Source organism: Euleptes europaea, chromosome 18 (genome assembly GCF_029931775.1).
Source record: "Euleptes europaea isolate rEulEur1 chromosome 18, rEulEur1.hap1, whole genome shotgun sequence".
Taxonomy (NCBI): Eukaryota; Metazoa; Chordata; class Lepidosauria; order Squamata; family Sphaerodactylidae; genus Euleptes; species Euleptes europaea.
Window position 1 is genome coordinate 26,157,989 of NC_079329.1, and position 15,995 is coordinate 26,173,983.

The window sequence follows — 15,995 nt, forward strand, 5'->3', positions numbered from 1 at the left end:
CTCTGCTCACGGAGAGTTGTCTTAGAGGCAACTCTCCAGAATGTATTGGGACCTTTTCCTGAGGTTCACAAACATGTCTGGATATAGAATCATAGATTTGGAAGAGATCACCAGGGTCATCTAATCCAACCCCCTGCACAATGCAGGAAACTCACAGCTACCTCCCTCACACACACCCAGTACCCAGAAGATGGCCAAGATGCCCCACTCTCATGAACTGCCCAAGTTCATAGAATCAGCATTGCTGACAGATGGCCATCTAGCCTCTGCTTAAAAACCTCTAGGGAAGGAGCGCTTGCCACCTCCCGAGGAAGCCTGTTCCACTGAGGAACCACTCTAACTGTTAGAAAATTCTTCCTGATGTCTAGATGGAAATTCTTCTGATTTAATTGGTCCGATCTTCTGGGGTAACAGAAAACAACTCGGCACCATCCTCTATATGACAGCCCTTCAATTATATCTATTTGGGCAGATCTCTCAGCTTCTTCATGACCCCTTAGAGGACTGGAAGAAAGATGGCTCTGTGTGTTTTGTAAAAGAAAAGCAAACGTAGCAATGGGACCAATATGAAAGATTAGTCAAAACATGATAACCCAATCTAAATAACATTTCCAAGATGGAGTTTTTAAACACATATTAAACCATTTCAGCTCCGGTCTGTTTTACTGTCACTGCGTACGGCCAACCCAAGTTTTTGGAGCCTGGCGTCTTCTGGGATAAAGCCACATTATGTTCTCCAAACAATCCTGGTCTTTTTCCTTATTGCTTCCTTTATATTAGGGCAGCAAGACTTTTGCTTTTATGATAAACTCCATGTGCTGGGTGTCTGAACTCAGGGCCCAGGAACAGGCAAGATGGCCAAAGCTAGGCTCTGAGGGGTGCTGCATCCATTCCCCTCCCCAAAAAGTGTAGCCCCAGAGACAAAAGGGGTGTGTGGACCAGCAACTGTAACAATGGGACTTAGAACCAAGTGCGGGGGGGGGGGACCAGGAGTCCCTTTGAACAAAATGAGCTGCTGTCTAAGCCTCGCAACCCTGCCCCTCTAATGTTGTTTTAAAGACCAGTATAATCCTGCACCCCTTTTGACTTTTCAGTGCCCCCCTCCTCTCTCTCTCCTGCCTTTTAAAATTAGTTTGGTAACTTGGTGAACTCCATTTCTGTGATCTCAGCAACCCTTACAGCGACCTTGTAAAGCGGGCCAATATTAAGGTCCACACTGCCGATAGCAAACTGAGACAGAGAGAGAGAGAGGGGTTCGTTTGAGGCCACCCAGTGAATTCATGACCGAAGTGAGATTTGAAGTGGGGCCTTCCTTACTTATTCTCTTGATTCTTGGGCTACACGAACTAGTTTTCTTAAACCAATCCTAGCCAAAGGTCAGGGCTACCAGCCTCGAATAGCAAATACCAGCAAAAAGCCGCTCAAGGACAGCCCCTGTGTCTCTTGGGGCCTGTAGCTGGGATTACAGGTAGGGTTGCCAGCTCTGGGTCGGGAAATACCTGGAGATTTTGGGGCGGGGCCAGAGGAGGGGGGAGTTTGGGGAAAAGAGACTTCCATGCCACAGAGTCCAATTGCCAAAGTGGCCATTTTCTCCAGGGGAACTGATCTCTTATCAAGAGGTTTCCAGCCAGTTCCTGGCGGTTGGCAACCCTCTGGATCTGGCTTCAAGGCTGTGTTTGGGATGGGGAAAAAGATCCTTAAAAGACAACCTTTGCTGTAAAAGATATAGGGGAAACGTGACCCTGTTGATTTTACAGGACCTCTTGGCAGCTTATCCCTTGATGGGGCTGTGTCAGCGAGGGCGTCCAGTCGAGCCCCGGAGAAGCAGGTTCCGTGTCTCCTTCCCACCCCCATTCTCATTCCTTTGATCGCCAGGCATTAGCGTTTCAATAGAGATCCGATGTGAGATCTCTGGCGCCGCGGAACAATGCCTGGGAGCCCGGAGATCTAGCCAATTTCACCAGGAGGTTTAGTAGAGGGCAATCACTGGCTAACACTTCCTTACTGTCACCTTGTATCCTTTCACATTCAAAACAACTCTGCTGCCTCTCACCCTTTCATGTCCTACCATTGATGTAACCAAATGTCTTGTACGTTCCCTATAAAGATGACCAGTATTTCCCCAACCTGTATTCTGACCTTAGGTTCGTATAGACATGCTGAACCCGTTTGCTTTCTTAATAAAACTCTAAACTCTCTGCAACGTCTGGAGTGAAGTTTACTATTACTGAGATGCAACGAGGTACCGAAGTCTGACAGGCTGCCCCTGCTTTGCCTTCTTTGCATCCTTCCTCTTGCTTCTGTCCCTTCCCCTCCCACACACACACTATGTCCTCGTCCCCTTCAATCTCTGCATTCAAGGCATGATGTCCCCTCCTTAACTCTTGCAGTCATTTGACGTCCCAGGAACTGGGCTGGATGGGCAAAGCAACACCACAGCTCGCTCACATCCTTGTGCAAGAGTCATCTCAGCTGGCACAAACCAGAGATTCCCTCTGTCCCTTTCCCTCTATGATTCAGGTAGGGTTGCCAGCTCTGGGTTGGGAAATACCTGGAGATTTTAGGGGCGGAGCTGGGGAGGGCAGGGTTTGGAGAGGGGAGGGACTTCAATGCCATAGAGTCCAACAGCCAAAAAGTCTAATGCCATAGAGTCCAATGGCCATTTTATCCAGGGGAACTGATCTCTATCGGTCGGAGATCAGTTGTAATAACGGGAGATCTCCAGCCAACACCTGCAGGTTGGCAACCATAGATTAAGGAGGAGAGTCAGATGCCACGCCTTTTCCTACCTGCTTTCCCCAGTCCCCAAAGCTGCCCTTTCCCTTACTTATTGAGCAACACACCAGGAGGGCTTTCAACAGCTTGGAGAGAAAAATATCAGAAGAAGCCACATATGCTTACCTCCTGCTTAAATCAGGGGCACACCGAATCGCTGGGCTACTAACTGCCCCCCCCCCCAAGACTGCCACTTTTTAAATTTCTGGGCTTTAATAGCAGTCTGACAAAGAAATTTAGCAGGTGATAGGGCTGTCAAAAAAAAAAAAATTCGGTACAGTTCGGATTCGGCCGAATTTGGCCCTTGTGGCTTCGGTACGTGCCGAAGTCCGAACTCCCCCACTTCGGATCCGTTCAATTCGGCGGGAATTCAAAGTTCGGAAAAAAAATTCAGCCGAATAAAGCCATTAAAAACACAACCGCACCTTTCCGCGGCTCTGGGGGGGGGCATTTTGGGGCTTAGAGGTCCCAAACTTTCAGCAGAGCTTCAAAGGACGTATATTGAAAGACTCCCCAAGTTTTGTAAAGATTGGGTCAGGGGGGGCTGAGATATGGGCCCTGAAAGGGGTCCCCCCCACCCTTAATGTGTATCTCTCGGCAGAGCTTGCCGCCCACGCACAAAGCTCCCGGCCCGACAAACAGCTGATGAGAGCAAGGGCGGGGCAGGTGCTAAGAACTTTGCAAAGCAACACAACGGCAGAGCAACCCCTTTGCAAACATGCAAAGGGCGGGGCAGGTGTGAAGAATTTTGCAAAACAATACAACTGCAAAGCAACACAAGCACGCAATGCAACACCTTTGCAACAGTGCATAGCAACACCTGATGCCTGGGAGTTTGCATACCATGGAAAGGGACAGAGGCAGCTAGCTATGCATAATGAGCAGGAGGGGGTGGAATTTCTCCTTTTGCATTGGACTTGGGACCAGGCAGATGCATTCTTTAAGTCACCATTTGAAAACCAGTTTTGAGCACGCATCAAAATAACCTAACTGATCTTATGAATGAGGAAAAACCTGAAGAATAAAAATGAAGCCCCCCCTCAAACCAGGGAGAGAGAGACTGAAGGGGGAACACACACCCCAGGCAGAACCGGCAAAAGCCCCCTTTGGCTTTCCCCCCCCCCACCCACAGAAACTGCTCCCTCCCCACACACACACACAGACTCTGCTTTCCCCCCCACACACACACAGAAAAGAAAAAATATAGATTAAAGCCCCCAAAGGGGTCTTACTGTGGCTGTCTTCTGTTCCAGCAGGAGGGGCTGGGAGGCTGGGTAATCCAATATGATTCCATTTGTATCCAATATAAGATCCATACGTATGCATGTCTCGAGGGTGATCCATTCATCCCAATAGGGAAAAGGGGAAAGCCCATATCTCGGGGGCCCTGACCCAATGTTTACAAAACTTGGGTGGTATCTTAAAAAGCCTTGACTGAAGTTCCGCTGAAAGTCTGGGGTCGGCACACCCAAAAATGCGCCCCCTGCAGCCATGGAAAGAGAAAAGGGGGGGAGCCAATATTTCAGCCCCCACTGAACCCATCTTTACAAAACTTGGGTGGTCTCTTAAGAGGGATTCTCTAAAGCTATGACAAAAGTTTGGCGGCTGCACCCCCAAAAAAGCGCCCCCTGCAGCCACGAAAATGGAAAAGGGGGGAGAGGAAAAAGGGGTGGAGCCCATATCTCGGGGGCCCCTGACCCAATGTTTACAAAACTTGGGGGGTATCTTAAGAAGCCTAGTCTGATGCTCCGCTGAAAGTTTGGGGTCGGCACACCCAAAAATGCGCCCTCTGCAGCCATGGAAAGAAAAAGGGGGGGAGCCCATATCTCGGGACCCCCTGACCCAATGTTTACAAAACTTGGGTGGTCTCTTAAAAAAACCTGTCTGAATATCCCCTGAAAGTTTGGGGTCAGTACCCCAAAAAATGCGCCCCCTGTAGCCACGGAAAGGAGCGAATGTGCACAAGCACCCCCTCACACACACATGAGGATTTCCCTCTCTCTCTCTCTTTCCCTGGCCGGCCGCACATCAGCTGATTCCTCCAGTACTCAATCCTGACTGATTGGCCAGAAGAAGACCCAGCTTGGCCACCGATTGGCCGGGGGAGGAGAATGCTGCTTACTGAAGGTTATGCTGCTTACTGACAGCCCCGAATTGGCCGAATTTATTCGTGAACTCCCGAACTCGCTGAATTCGGCCCCCCAGGTTGCCCGCCAGTTTTGAGTTCGGTTTGTCCCGAACTAAAAACCGCCGAATCAAGGGAAATTCGGCTGATTTTCAGTTCGGGCCGAACCGAATTGACAGCCCTAGCAGGTGAAGCTTTTTTTTTTACTAGTTCAGGCCAGGGGAAAAAGCCCTGCTTAATTTCTCTATGCCAGTGTGTGAATTTAGGCAGATCATGAGAGGGAGGGCAGGAAGGGATGAGTCAGTGCTCAGATCTCGTGGCCCTTTCTTACATGCCCAGGGTAATGCCAATCACCACTTTGGAGTCAGGAAGAAATTTTCCTCCAGGCCAAATTGGCCAGGGATCCTGGAGGATTTTTGCCTTCCTTTGGGCATAGAGCAGAAGTCACTGGCTGATGGGGGAGGTAGGTGTGGATTTCCTGCGTTCTGCAGGGGGTTGAACTAGATGATGAAGAAGAAGAGTTGGTTTTTGTATCCTGACTTTCGCTACCACTTAAGGCAGAATCAAACCAACTTACAATCGCCTTCCCTTCTTCTCCCCACAAAAGACACCCTGTGAGGTAGGTGGGGCTAAGAGCTCTAAGAGAACTGTGACTGGCCCAAGGTCACCCAGCTGGCTTTGTGTGTAGGAGTGGGGAGACAAATCCAGTTCACCAGATTAGCCTCTGCCGCTCATGAGGAGGGGTGGGGGAATCAAACCCGGTTCTCCAGAGTCCACCGCTCCAAACCACCGCTCTTAACCACTACACCACGCTGGCCCTTGAGGTCCCCTCCAACTCTATGTTTCCATGCTTGTTAAACACACAGGAGCAGGGCCCATCCAGAAGGATGGCAACCTTCACCTGCCCGTATCCGCTTTTTGCCTTGTGCATCTGCCCCATAGAACAGGGTTGGGAGGCATTCTTTCCTGCCTCTGGCCCAAACTCCAAGCGAATGCGTCTGCTCCATTATGGGGCCTGGTTTTGGAAGGGTTTATAAGTCATCCTGAAATGGCTCCCCAGCTACCAGCCACATGAGGCATTTCTTTTCCTTAAATATTTTTCGTTAATGGGCCGCCTCCCACCTGGCATGCAGCCGTTGTGGTTGGTTGTTTACAACATGGGTGGGTAAGGGCAATGGAGGAGGTGGGAATTCAGCAGTTGCTTTACATTAGGAACAAAGAGACGGCCTGGCAGATGTGGCGGCGCCTGAAAGCTCTTTTGATTCAAAAATCAGAGGGAAGTTAAATAGAGCCATCAAAAGGCACAGGAACTGGAAGGGGGGGAGAAGGAATAACAGATGTAGAATTCTGCAACTCCTTTTTTTTTGCTTTTCTAACATCTGGGAGATCATTTATAACCAGGAACAGGTGCTAGGGCAGAGCTGGTAGCCAGACTTCCTAGCCCCAGATGTGCAAGGCTTGTGATGGGGGGGGGGGGTTTCTCTGTGTGTGCTCTCTCCAGCCTTGATCCATATTAATTTCAGGACTACCAAGGGATACTCAGTTAGATTAACTAATCACTGTATGATTGCACCCCTGATTAACTGTGCAACACTAGAAAACGTTAGTCCCTTTTAAATGTTACATTAAAAAGGCACCATTTTTGAAGAGGCGTTTCCTTCTCCACAAAGCCAGAATACCTCTTCTAAGGTGTTGCCCCCGCCTTATATGCAAGCATAACATTATAAAGTATACTTTTAAACTAGCGTTTTACTCATGTAACCTGTTCTCAAGCCCTGCTCCCTTTGCTCCCATCTGCAGAGGGAGCAAACCAGAGACAGGACTTTTTGGGTTGTGGCACCTTAACATAGTCTGCCTCGTAAACATTGCGATGTTCCGGTACTTGCACAGGGGACTACCTTTACCCACCTTGCCCTTGGACTGCCCTCCCGCTTGAGGCCTGCCCAGTACCTTCCCTACTGTCATTTAGATGCCAGGCCAAAACATTTATCCTTACTCAGGCTTTTAACGAAGGAGTTCCATCTTTTTTAGGTGTCTCATAGGCCGCATCTAGCCTGAGGACAGTTTGGGCGATATTAGTTTAGGTTGCTCAAACACTGAGCAACCTAAAGTAATCTCCCCTGAACTGTTTTTGTGCTCCTGGCTTGTTTTTAATGGATTTAATGGTATTGTTTTGGGGGTTTGTTCTTAATGTCTTTTTTGGTTTCATTGTATTGCTGAGCTGCCTCAAGCCGGTCACTGCAAAGATGGCATACACATGATCAAAATTAAGAAATAAAATAAAATAAACCATTTAAATGCATATGATCAGACTCAGAGGAAGAATGTTAATGATTTAACTGAAATAAATACACCTCCTACTTCAGCACAGGGCCTTTTGAGAAAGATTAGGGACAGGTTGGTAAAAGGGTTGGTACATAGACCAAGGTAGAGAAGGCAAAACTGAGTTGGGGTAAAAGCGGAGGAAAAGACGGAGGAAAGGCACAAATTGCAGGGGCCAAAAATAGGGAGAGGGCTGTGACAATGGGGCAAATTAGGAGCACAGAAGCTCTGAGGGTCCCCATCTTCCCAAAAATTGCTCCTGACTTCTTTTACCCTCTTGAACATGAGAGACATTTCCTTTTGATGCTCTGCTAAATTTCTCCTCCAATGAAAACAATTTTGAGATTCTTTTTTCTCTTTTTCTCTACAGAGAAGGCTTTGTTTTAACATATCGTGGCTCCTCTTGCAAAAGATACAGAATTCCCCACCACCACCAAATCTTCAAACTCAGGTTTGGGATGTATAGTTAAAAGTCCTATTTGTGATCCTGCATCGCCACCTAATGGCACGTTTTGGTAATGCAGTATAATTTTATATCTAGGTTACCCCATAGCTGTAATCTTGCTAGTCTGCTACAACAAACCTCCTTTTTTTTTCTTTCTTAAAGGAGGTTTTGATTTAAAATACACAGTTTTCCTGGGGCTGAAGTTGACACAGAGTTTAGCTCTGGATTCTGTTTTCTGTGCTAGGCTTCACCCCTTCAGTGCAAGTGAACCTTATGAGCACACTTTCCCCATCACTCCCCACAAAGCATGGCTCCCGCATCTCTGGGGTTAATGGGGCAGGGTTTTCACACGAGAGATCATGGTTTCAAGGCAGGCTTCAATGCCAAGATCTCTGATCTTCAGAATTAACCAAGCAGTTTTTAAAACATGGACTGAAAATATAAAAGCTGTCCCGGGGCCCTAACTGGGCAAAAAAGGCAGAATATAAATTCTGTAAACAAATAAATAACTTATTTCAATAGAGTTGACATGAATCATACATGGAGTGGGAAATATATATTTTATTCAAATTTATTTTATTCAATTTTTACTCTGCCCTTTCCCAACCAAGTTGGGCTCAGGGCAGCTTCCAACAGTTAATACTTCCCCTAACCGCTAAAAGCTGAAATTGATCTTTAAAAAATAATTCATAGAATCATAGAGTTGGAAGGTACCACAAGGGTCATCTAGTCCAACCCCCTGCACAAGGCAGGGATTTCTCAACTACCTCTCCCCTACACCCCCAGTGACCCCCTACTCCACGCCCAGAAGATGGCCAAGATGCCCTCCCTCTCATGATCTGCCTAAGGTCACAGAATCAGCATTGCTGACAGATGGCCATCTAGCCTCTGCTTAAAAACCTCCAGGAAAGGAGAGCTACTAGAAACATTTGTAAGGGGTGGCATTTTTGTGTTTTTCCCCAAACTGTTTTGTGCCAACACCTGGAGCTTTTTGGGGTGGAGCCTGAGTAGGGCGGGGTTTGGGGAGAGGAGGGACTTCAGGGCCATACAGTCCAATGGCCAAAGTGGTCATTTTCTCCAGGTGAACTGGTCTCTATTGGCTGGAGATCGATTGTAATAGCAGGAGCTCTCCAGCCACCACCTGGAGGTTGGCAACCCTAGGGGGCAGGGTTGCCAGACCCAGGTTGGGAAACTTCTGGTGATTTGTGGGGGTGGAGCCTGGAGAGGACAGGGACCTCCGTGGGTGCACAATGCCATGGAGTCTGCCCTCCAAAGCATTCAATTTCTCCAGGGGAACTGATCTCTGTAGTTGAGAGATGGGCTATAATTCCAGGGGATCCCCAGGGTCCCACCTGGAGACCAACGTCCCTACTTGGGCTGCTTGAGTCAGAAAACCACACCTTCGCTCCTACACTCACCTGGGCACAACTGCTGGACTGCAGAGAGCTTTTATAGACTTCCACAGGGTTTGTGTGTCAGAGGCTCGCTGCAAGTCAGATCTGTCTGCCTCCCACTCTTTGCCTGTGCTCTGAGGTCAGCCAAGGAAGCCTTATTACAGGAGCCCTCTGTTGCAGAAATCTAATGTGTGGGGAAGCCACATAGGGGCTTTTTGATGTCAGTCCCTTCCTTTTGGAGCTCTCTCACATCATGGACAGTTCCTTCTCTAGAAGCCTCCCTGCATCCGCTGAGAATGTTTTCATTTTGAGAGGCTTCCTTTAGTTGAATCTGTCCCCTGCGTTAGCAAGTTTTTAATGGCTGCTATTTATTCTTACTCTTTTGCCTAGATTTTAATATTGTTAGCCACCTTGGGTATTTGTCGTTGTTGTTGTTTTTTAATTGGATTGTTTAAATAAATAGATACTGAACATTTTCATTTCTAGTTGTTTTCTTCTTATTTCTCTGGTCCTTTTATTTTTTTCCTGATTATTCCATGGGTTATATATGACTATATGCTTATTAAAAATGTTACATTTACAAGCATTTAAATTTCTCCCTGCAGATCCTATACGGGATCTTGTCATGCCAAGGGCCATAAAATTGCATCACTGCAATAAATGAGACCAACACTGTTACCTGTTGACCACACAAAAAATGAAGCTTTGGGATAGACCCTATGCTAGAACATTTAATTGGGGGTGATATCCCCATGGTTGGGGGGCATGGATTGGCATTCCCAAGGGCATATTTTGGGAGACAGAGGTGCACATATTTCAATTACTTTTCCCAGAGGCTTGAACACATGAGGCTTTCTTCTCCTAAATTCAGACCCTTGGTCCACCAAGACAGCACTTCTCCAGGGTCTTACTTAGGTGGATGTCTTTCACATCAGCTATCACTGATCCTTTTAACTGGAGATGCTGATGGAACCTGTGACCTTCTGCATGACAAGCAGATGTTCTACCACTGAGCCACAGCTCCTTCTCTGTGTTGAATTAAGGAACTAAAAAAACAGGAACTAACTTCACCCTTATGGTGAATTTATACTACAATTTCCCCAGTAGCTAGCAGACAACATAGAGCTAATTCCTCCTCCTACTAGGAATCTTCATGGAAAACAGACATGGGGCCATAGGCACTAGAAGATCCTCAGCATGCTGATCAGCTCTGTGAAAGAGTGGCCAAAAGTGAATTAAGAGATAACCAATGAAGAGCTTGATTACAGCCCAGATCTGCTAAGCAGCCTTTGAGCATACAGAGTCGTAACAAGGGAGAACAGGTGCCTTTAAGCATATGCAGAGGGCCTTCTCATTGTCAGAATGCAGCAGTTACAGCTAAAGCACCACTCCGTATTTAGGGTTAAGGGGGGGGAGGGGGGGGCTTTTATCCAACAGAATGGGATGCCCACACTTAAGTCCCATCGGATCTTGGTTTAGAAATTAAGGAGGATCCTGCAGAGCCAAGATTAATTAATTCACAGGTATGATAGCATGCACTTAAAATACACTATTGGTAGCATTCTGGGCAAAGACCGTTTCTGCTTTCTCCAGTGCTTCCTTCTTTGCCTCAAGCTCCCCACTTCCATGCATGAACCAGAAGTAACACACACTGCAACGTCTTCATCAAAGATTAAAAAAAACCCTGGTAATCCTCTCTCAGCCAGATCCAACCCACCAGGCTCCAGCCTCACCAATTAAACAGCGCCTCACAGTGGCTGACTCAGGCAATCACAGCTGCTCAAGGAAAAATGCTCTCGGTTAACTGCCAATATAAGACATTTGAGATTGTTGACATTATTTTTCCAGCAATGACAAGAGGAAGGGGTGTCAGCACCCACTAGGAAACGTTGACAATCTCCAGTTCCTGATATTTGCAATTACCAAAAGCTATTTAGATTCGGAATTTCCTGCATTGTGCAGGGTGTTGGACTAGATGACCCTGGTGGTCCCTCCCAACGCTATGATTCTATGAAACCAGTACAATCAACATGTCTCAGCATCAATTTGGCACTCAGATGTTGAAACGGAGACCATCACCAGCACACCCTTAAATAACTGGGCTGTGTCATTGTGAGGAAGCCTTAAAGCATGGCAGATGCACTTCCTAGGCCAAGTCTTGCATTACGGGGAGCTGATATGGCCTAGTGACTCCTAGTGCTATTAACTGAGTGGGCTGAACTATTCAGGGGTGGGAATCCTCAGCATTTCACACTTGTTCGACGCCTTGCCCAAACTGACACCACTCAGAGCTGGAATTTCAGACTGCTTGAAATCGCCCAGCGTGCAAATTATACTAAAGTATTGAATTGCAGGAAGAGGAGAATGTAATTATTTGTCATCCTTTGGAGGGCTGTTTTGGATCTTGGAGGGTGAAATGCTGTCAGGTTTTTACAAAACATTTCAGATTTGTTTTTCCAGTGGTACTGACTCTTCCCTCCTATGCTATTTAAACCTTCACAACAACAACAAAGCCCTAAATTCAGGGTTATATCCACTTTGGAAAGGCTAAATATTTCTCACAATTTTGAATTCACAAAAAGAAAACGACTCTCCTCCCAGAAGCAACCAGTTCCACCTCTCAGGAATTGTCCCTCTTCCACCTACTCCAGCTCGGGAAACTTCTGGAGATTTGTGGGGACGGTGCCTGCCTGGGGAGGGTGGAGTTTAGGGAGGGAGCTCAGCAGGCATGTAACGGAGTCCTCCCCCCCCCCAAAGCTGCCATTTTCTCCAGGAGAACTGATCTCTGTGGCCTGGAAATCAGATGTAATTCTAGGAGAACTCCAGGCACCACCTGGAGGCTGGCAACCCTACCTCCACTCCCTTACTACTGAAAATGCATGCCAAGTTTATTCCTTTTAACAAGCCAGCATGGTGTAGTGGTTAAGAGCGGTGGACTCTAATCTGGAGAGCTGGGTTCGATTCCCCATGCCTCCACATGAAGCCTGCTGGGTGACCTTGGGCCAGTCACTGTTCTCTCAGAAATCTCTCAGCCCACGCGAAGGCAGGCACTGGCAAACCACCTCTGAACGTCACTTGCCTTGAAAACCCTATGGATAGGGCTGCCAGCTCCAGGCTGGGGAAATACCTGGAGATTTTGGGGGTGAGGACAGGGTTTGGGGAGGGGAAGGACTTCAATGGGGTATGATGCCACGGAGTCCACCTTCCAAGCAGCCATTTGTTCCCGGTGAACTGATCTCTTTCGCCTGGAGATCAGATGTAATAGTGGGAGATTTCCAGCTACCACTTGGAGGTTGGCATCCCTACCTACGGGATCACCATAAGTCAGCTGTGACTTGACAGCACACACACACACACACCAAACAAGGAAGATAGATGTACAGCACAGTTCTACATAGAGTTACTCCCTTCTATATCCATGGGCTTAGAAGGGTGTAACACGTTTTAGTATTGCTTTGATGGTTATATATCTTTGCAGTCAACAAACCCTCAAAGCAGCTAATAACAAATTAATAATAGATGGCCCTGTATCACCACATTCTAAATGTCAGCAATAATCTTAATTGGAAAAGTTTTGAAATTCAGGTTGTACAACCGCCTAAGTTGCTAACACCTGCATAAAAACCTGAGGATCTGAATGAGAATTTCCACATGCCGTTCTTAATCGGCACCTCAAGTTTACTCCTTTCCACTTCGCTTAATTTGCGTTAACCATTTCTGAAACGTACAGATCAGAGAAGGAAGGACCAAAAAAAATCCCCTTTCGGTCCTGCTTTTTATACTTTCTCCCTTGAATTTAAGCCTCTGCCATTGGCTGGCAGCAAACAAGGCCTCCTTGGGCTGATTGGCCCCTGGTTTCGACAGTGATGGATGGCTGTCTTTACCATTGGCCTGCGTCACAGATGGGATGCTCCTATCGAAGTAGGTCCTGCCAATTAATTAAGCAATTCCCAGTCCCTGGAGAGAAACAGTCGCCTCATCAGAATGCCCCTCTTCCTCCCCGCCCCACCCCTCACTAATTTCTGATGTGTGTTCAAAAGACAAGGCAACAGAAGTGGTATTAAATCAATGGATGGAGTTCTCCAAAGAATTGGGGAGGGGGCGAGCGTGACCTCTTGCCTCTCCCTCCTGTCTCCGGCATCTATGCAAAGCAAATTAGCTTGCACCCGCGTTCATCCCCAGGGGTTTCTCGCTACGCATCTCCCCCCACCCCCGCCAGACCAGATCTCTTTTGTTCTTCAACAATTATTGCACTGAACACACACACACACACCCGCCCCCAGTCCGGCAAACGCAAGCTGGAGGTTTCTGCAGCTAGTTCTGCTCTTGGCTGCGCAGACGCCTGCCCCAAAGGTGGGATGTGTGGGACAGAACAGACCTCATTCAGGACATCAGTCACTCGCTGGAGGCCCTATGCATGTTCCCAGGTAGGATCTGGGTCCCCCCCCCCAAAAAAAATTACTCTTTTTTGCAAGTCTGCCGACACCAGAAACAGCTGTATATCCTGATGAATAATGCTTCCTTCAGCAGATTTTAACATAAAAGATGGGGGACCAGGCGCAAAGGAGGACACCACACCTAAAAAGAGGATATTGCAGAGCTTGAGAAGGTGCAGAAAAGAACTACCAACATGATTGGGGGGCTACAGCAACTGTCCTATGAGGAGCAGTTGAAACGCTTAGTGCTGTTTAGCTTAGAAAGAAGGTGATTAAGGGGAGATATGATAAGAGGTCCATAAAATTATGTATGGTATGGAGAGAGTGGACAGGGAGAAGCTTTTCTCCCTCTCTCATAATACCAGAACTCAGGGTCATCTGCCAAAGCTGTAGGGTGATTCAAAACAAACAAAAGGAAGTATTTCTTCATACAACACATAGTTAATTTGTGGAACTCCCTGCCCCAGGATGTGGTGATGGCTGCCAACTTGGAAGGCTTTAAGAGGGGAGTGGACATGTTCATGGAGGAGAGGGCTATCCATGGCTACTAGTCAAAATGAATACTAGTCATGTTGCATACCTATTCTCTCCAGGATCAGATGAGCATGCATATTATATTAGGTGCTTTGGAACCCAGGCAGGCTAATGCTGCTGCAGTCGTCTTGATTGTGGGCTTCCTGGAGGCACTGGGTTGGCCACTGTGTCAACAGACTGCTGGACTTGATAAACCCTGGTCTGATCCAGCAAGGGTTTTCTTATGCTCTTATGACAAGGCTCCTGTACTTTTGTGTAGAAAAAGGAATTTTCGCAAGCAAAGGCAGTCATGCAAGGGTGGGAAAAGCAGTACTGCCTAGAATACTTTCTGTCCAGCCATTAAAGGCAGACGAGTTTGGTCTTCCTCTTCTGAGCATCTAGCCACCCCTCATAAGGGTCATCAAGGAGGCAATACACACATGAACACATGAAGCTGCCTTATACCGAATCAGACCCTGGGTCCATCAAAGTCAGTGTTGTCTACTCAGACTGGCAGCAGCTCTCCAGGGTCTCGGGCAGAGAGGTCTTTCACATCACCTACTTCTTGCCTAGTCCCTTTAGCTGGAGATGCCGGGGATTGAACCTGGGACTTTCTGAATGCCAAGCAGATGCTCTACCACTGATCCATGGCCTTTAAGCATTCCAAAACAGTACATGAAGAATCCACTCTGATTCAGGCTGCAGCCCAAACCAGAACATTTAATTACTATTATTAGCCTTGCTGTTCTGCTGTTGAGAATTACAAAGTAATAACCAACAGGGTCATGCTGACCATCCCAAGGAATTCCTCCAAGCTCCTTAAACTGTAGTCCCTTTCAAATGTTACAATCGCAAGTTCCAGGAGTCTACCAACTACGTGTAGTTCCTCCTGGTATGTACAATGACTATGTTGTATGAATAGGGGCAATGTTCCTCTAGCAGGGTTCTGCAACATGGTGCCCACAGGCGCCATGACGCCCGCCAAATCTTTTTAGAAAGTGGGTGGGTTCAGGTCAGGCTCCTGCCCATCAGGGTACCTGACTGGCCATTGGAGGTGCAGATTAAAACAATATTGTTTCAGCAGCAGCTGCCATCACAGTGTTGGTTTTATACTCTCTCACACTCCTCCTTCCCAGTGTATTTTTAAAAATGGCTCCTCATGGCCCCTGAACTTGAGCTCCCTCTGTGGGGGGCTCCACATCCTGCAGTAGCCATTCTGTGGTTGCATGCACCACCCTGTGTCCAAAGGTGACTACAAGCTCAAAAACGTTGGGGACCCCTGGCCTATAGCATTGAAGAGAAGAGAAGAGAAGAGAAGAGAAGAGAAGAGAAGAGAAGAGAAGAGAAGAGAAGAGAAGAGAAGTTGGTTTTTCATATGCTGACTTTCTCTACCACTTAACGAAGAATCAAGCTGGCTTGCAATCACCTTCCCTTCCCCACAACAGACACCATGTGAGGTAGGTGGGGCTGAGAGAGTGTGACTAGCCCAAGGTCACCCAGCTGGTTTCATGTGCAGGAGTGGTGTCTGTTGTGGGGAGGGGAAGGGAAGGTGATTGTAAGCCAGTTTGATTCTTCCTTAAGTGGTAGAGAAAGTCGTATAAAAACCAACTCTTCTTCTTATTATTATTATTATTACTATTACTACAGAGATTAAAGCAGGGGTCCCCAATTCTGTTGAGTCTGTGAGCACTGTGGGAATGTTGGGAAAGGGTAGGAAGGGAAACCAGAAGCTGTTTGGAAGTTCCAAGCCAAACACATAAACATATTGCTGGAAGGGACCTCAAGGGTCATCTAGTCCAACCCACCGCACAAATTCACAGCTACCACCCCCACTCCCACAGTGACCCCTTACTCCACGCCCAGAGGAAGGCAAAAAATCTCCAGGATCCCTGGCCAATCTGGCCTGGAGGAAAATTCCTTCCTGTTCCCAAAGTGGTGATCGATCACTGGATCATCCCTCCCTGCCCTCCCTCTCATGACCTGCC